At 45.1% G+C, this 4,774-nt stretch overlaps 1 long non-coding RNA gene across 1 annotated transcript; it reads right to left on the bottom strand.

Moving 5' to 3' along the window:
* Nucleotides 1–1,313: 1,313 nt before the first annotated feature.
* On the bottom strand, nt 1,314–4,228 carry LOC123190556 (uncharacterized). The gene is made up of 3 exons (XR_006496385.1): nt 3,871–4,228; nt 2,772–2,816; nt 1,314–1,538 (listed from the first exon to the last, which is right to left on the bottom strand). It is a non-coding gene; the product is annotated as an uncharacterized lncRNA (long non-coding RNA).
* Between the last annotated feature and the right edge of the window lie 546 nt (nt 4,229–4,774).

The raw sequence follows: 4,774 nt of genomic DNA, 5'->3' as shown, positions 1-4,774 counted from the left end.
AATGTTCACGGATTTTGGATATATTCATGAACTAAAATAATGTTTGGCAGAAACAGGAAAATTCCAGAATTTGGAAAAAAATCCCAAATTTAAAAAACTCTTCACATGTTGCAAAGAATTTACACATTTTCAAAAAATGTCATGAAGTTGCAAAACGTTCACGATTTAGGAAATTGTTAAAAAAAAGGGCAGCCCGGTGCATGTAGCTCCCGCTTGCGCAGGGTCAGGGAAGGGTCCGATCACTTTAAAGGGCAGCCCCAGTGCATGTAGCTCCCGCTTGCGCAGGGTTTGGGGAAGGGTCCGACCACTTTGGGTCTATTTTACGCAGCCTTTCCCTACATTTCTGCAAGAGGCTGTTTCCAGGACTTGAACCCGTGACCTCATGGTCACAAGGCAGCAGCTTTACCACTGCGCCAAGGCTCCCCTTCGATTTAGGAAATTGTTCATGAATAAAAAAAGTTTACGAATTTTAAAAAGCGTCATAATTTCAAAAAATGATCGTAACTTCAAAAAAAAAATCATGAATTTTAAAAAATATTTATGATCTTAAAAAGATGTCACATAGTTGAAAAATGTTCGCGAAAAAAAGAAGAGAAAGAAACAGAAAAAAATAATTTTAAAAAGAAAAAACAGAGAAGGAAACGAGAAAAAGAAAAATAGAATGAAATGGAACGTGATAGAAAATACCAAAAAGAAAGAAAAAATGAAACGAAATACAAAGAAACGAGAAAACCTTTCCAAAACCGGCGCTGAAATATATACATAAAATGGGCCTGCCCATACGCTGATCGAGCGCACTGGATGGGTGCGCCAAATAGTATGCGCGGCTCCCCGGGACCGGCGACAAAAGCGGCGACGCCCCAACCCTCGGCAACGCCAGGCCCGAAACAGTCCCCGGCCGCAGCCACGGCTCCGTGCATCGCATTGTGGCATGCGGTCGTCCTCGATTCCATTAGGCCTCATTTGATAGGAGGGGATTGTAGAGGTTTTGGGAGGGGGGGGGGGGGGGGGGGGATTTCAGGGGATTTGGTGAATCCCCCTCTTCCACCCAATCCCCTCAAAACCCCTTAAATCCTCAAAACCCTTACTTTCACAATCCTTTTTGTTTAAAATTTCTATTTGGTAGAAGGGGTTTGTCATGTTGACATAACATGATGTAGAACATTTAAAAATCCAATCTTTACAATGTAACAAACTCCCCTTATATCCTTGCTACAGAATTACCTGAAAAAATGACTCGAAATCAACATCTCATAATTTAGCAGCAGTTTTCCCAACAACATAATTTTGCATGACTTGAAAGCAATATCTCATCACGGCAACAACATAATTTATCATAACAGCATGACTTTGAATCCCAAATCCCAGCATTCATAATTTATCATAACAACATAATCTTTCACAGCAAACAGTTCATCACAGCCACAACATCATTTTGCAACAAAGATAATGCAAACAAATGTATCCATCTCTTGGTGTCATGGGAGAAATTTATCCATTCGGCTTGTTTATTGTGCCTTCTTTTGGTGCTTGAGAACCTAATGAAACAAAAAGAGATGAATATTAGAGTGCCTTGAGAAAAACTGTTACAGCAAATAGCTTTGCTAGATGAACATTAGTTCTATTTACAGAGGGAGTAATACATACAAAAGCATAATAGTAGATTTCGTCAAGTATCGCCAGAACATAGTAATCAACTAAGCTTAATACATGTAAAACAAGCCCTACTACTTGCAGATAATAAAATACAAATGCAGAGATACATACAGTAGTACCACAGAAACTACGACTACTACTTCTACTTGCAGATAAGCAGAGTCAGCAGCAGAGATACATCAGCCAGCCACAATTGTCAAAGCAAAACTAGTTCAATACAGTACTAAACTGAACATGTACAAGTCTTTGGCCCTGGAATAAATTTACTCTTAAAATAAGAAGATATCCAAGTGGCAGGATTCTATCAAAATAAGAACATATCTAAGTTGAGAACAGAGGGAGTAGATAGCACAAGGCCATCCTATCCTGTACACTCCGGAATGCATGTTACTGTGAGAGCATGTTCATTTTGATTGCATCATGTACACTGTTGTACTATGTCACAGAAACATGTAGTAGTGATCCGACTACTCATCACAGAGATCTCACAGAAATATGTACGTTTCTCTCTCTCTCACTAATCCAAGTGTTAGTACTATAATATAGTAGCGGTATAACGAATCAATTCTCCAGCTCAAAAAGTGGTGATATGAGGCATAACGATTGATAAATATCAAGAAGACCACTTAATACACAGAATGAAGCAGAGACCACGGGGCGGATCAGCTCGCAAGTATTTCAAAAGCAGAGCAAAATAGGTCAGGACCAAAACAAGTGTCAAGGTAAAACACCAATGATCGATACTGACCAACAAGAACACGTCCCCAACACCCGGCTGGTGAAGGCAAATGGGTCGCTCACAGAAAAATTCAGGACACAATTTGCCTCTTGTTATAAAGATTTGAGGGAATGGCTAGACATGCTCTAACCACGTGGGCTTGCATCTAGCATTCTGGACAAAACATAGCCACAGCAAGAACCGAATTCCGTTTCACAAACCGAAAGCTGATCAGCCATTCAGATGACTGTAGTCTCTATTCAGAAGGAAATTAATTAAAAGTGCACATTCATTCAGAAAGACACATCCACACCAGTATCCATTCAGAAAGGATCCACACCAGTATCCATTCACTTAAGAAATAAGGTCTAGAGGCCAAAAAGTTTGTGTACATTACCGAAATTAGGCGTGACAACTGGATCCCAAGAATCGGGGCGGCAGGCTGTCAAAATAAGAACATATCAGTTAAAAAAATCAAATAAGATACTTAAACAGTCGCCAAACTGCTCAAATTTTGGTCAGTTAAAAACAATTAGTAAGAATGGATCATTAAGAGCTGCTATTGTTTCCTTGTGCTGACTGCTAATTGAAAGCTTGGTAGAATGGTAGCACTTGTTCCAGAGAACGGTCAAAGTTTTGACAGAGGATCGCAACAAGAAAATGAAGAGTCAATTCACGGCAGGCAGACCAGCACACGCAGCCATGAACGGTCAACCGACGCCGCCCATGACCCCTGCCTGAGTCTCAGTCCATCGCTCATGTCCATTGCAGCAGTCGCTGCAGCTGTTTTTACTTAAATATGTGGAGTTTCTTTTTTTTCTTGGCCAACCAATTCAAAAGGACACGCTATATCAAATCTGGGTTTTCACCTATTGTGCTTTCACATGTAGGTGTTCTCTTATCTGCACCAAGCAGAAAGTAAAACAACGAGCATACTAAAAAAATAGCCTCGTGTACGAATATAGAGACAAGTTCGTCCATTGTTTCCTAACAAAGAATTACGTATGACCTTGAACTAGCAATCAAGAGGCTGTCCATGGTCATAGGCTCACCGCACATACGCATAACAGTTACAACATCAGACCATCACCATCACTAATACAATTTGCACCACACTGCCATCACCATTAGCATCAGACCAGCACAAACAAGCACTACTAATACTACTATATATCTCTAGATAGGCACGCAGATCGACCGCGGGATCAACAACTGTCACCAGGAGGGGGCGAACTTGGTTTAGAATCAGCCAATTTATCCTCCTAGATGCATCATACCATCACCAACACAAATTTATGGCAATCTCGCGGGCTAGGGTTAGGGTATAAGAGGGGCTTGAAGAGGAGAGCTAGCCGGGTAGGGTTAGGGTAGGATACGCCGTTCTTGGCGTGCTCGCCGGTGAGGACGAGGCGGACGGAGGGCGTGCGGGAGGTGGCAGCCATGGCTTCTCTCGGGAGAGGAGGGGGAAGGGGAGGGGAGGGGCGACGATGACTTACCACCGGGGAGAAGTCCAGTACGCCGGAGGAGATCGCCGACGTCGAGCGGCGCGTAGTCTTGGGGAGGAGTCGGCGGCGGCGTCTTGGCGAGTGTCGGGCGGCCAAATCCTCGAGCCCCCGCCCGAGGGTTCTGAACCGCGTGGGGAGAAGTGGATCGAAGGGGAATCGAGGGGGTTTGGCCATCTAACCTCGCGTACCAAACGGGCTGACGGGGCTTTGCGAGGATTTTGGGCCTCGCGAGGTTAATCCTCCGAAATCCCCTCCGATCCACGCGAAACAAACGAGGCCTTAAGGTTCAGGGTTCGGTTTGGTTCTGGTTCGTGCCGAGCGCGACGTCAACGTCGCCGGTGAGCCCCGCGTGCGGCGGCCACCCTGCAGCGCGGCGACACGCGACCTTAATCATGGTACTCCACTCCATGCATGCCCGCGTCGCCGTCGCCTCGACTGATTGCCTCCTTGACCGACCGACGGACGATGGCTTGTCTCGTCCGTCCGTCCGTTGGTTCCGTTCCTTGGGACGCACCCCAGCGTCGTACGAATCTGACTGAACCCGACCGAAACCATGCCATTCTCCTCCTATTTCTCCGTGCTTTCTGGTGACGATCAATCGAGGTGGTGCATGCTCGTCGGTCCTTGTTGGAGTTTGAGTTGTGCATGCGCAGATTTACACCAACTTCACCGTGCTGCGGACCTGCAGTGTACTCACTATTACCCATCACTCTCCGCCAGAACATTTGGGTTGGGTGCGGCATGCATCTTCACATCAGCAGCTTAGAGGTGCAGGTCAAAAGATTCAGATTTTCTTTTCTGGGCACACTAGTTAATCGAGCGTGGGTGCAATCATCCTGGAAGGGAGTCATGGACCATATACCATCCATTCGTGCCGTCCTTAGGGGTGGGCACT

Source organism: Triticum aestivum, chromosome 2A, assembly GCF_018294505.1.
Source record: "Triticum aestivum cultivar Chinese Spring chromosome 2A, IWGSC CS RefSeq v2.1, whole genome shotgun sequence".
Classification (NCBI taxonomy): domain Eukaryota; kingdom Viridiplantae; phylum Streptophyta; class Magnoliopsida; order Poales; family Poaceae; genus Triticum; species Triticum aestivum.
Note: the sequence above shows the minus strand (reverse complement) of the source record. Positions and strands in the feature narration are given on the sequence as shown.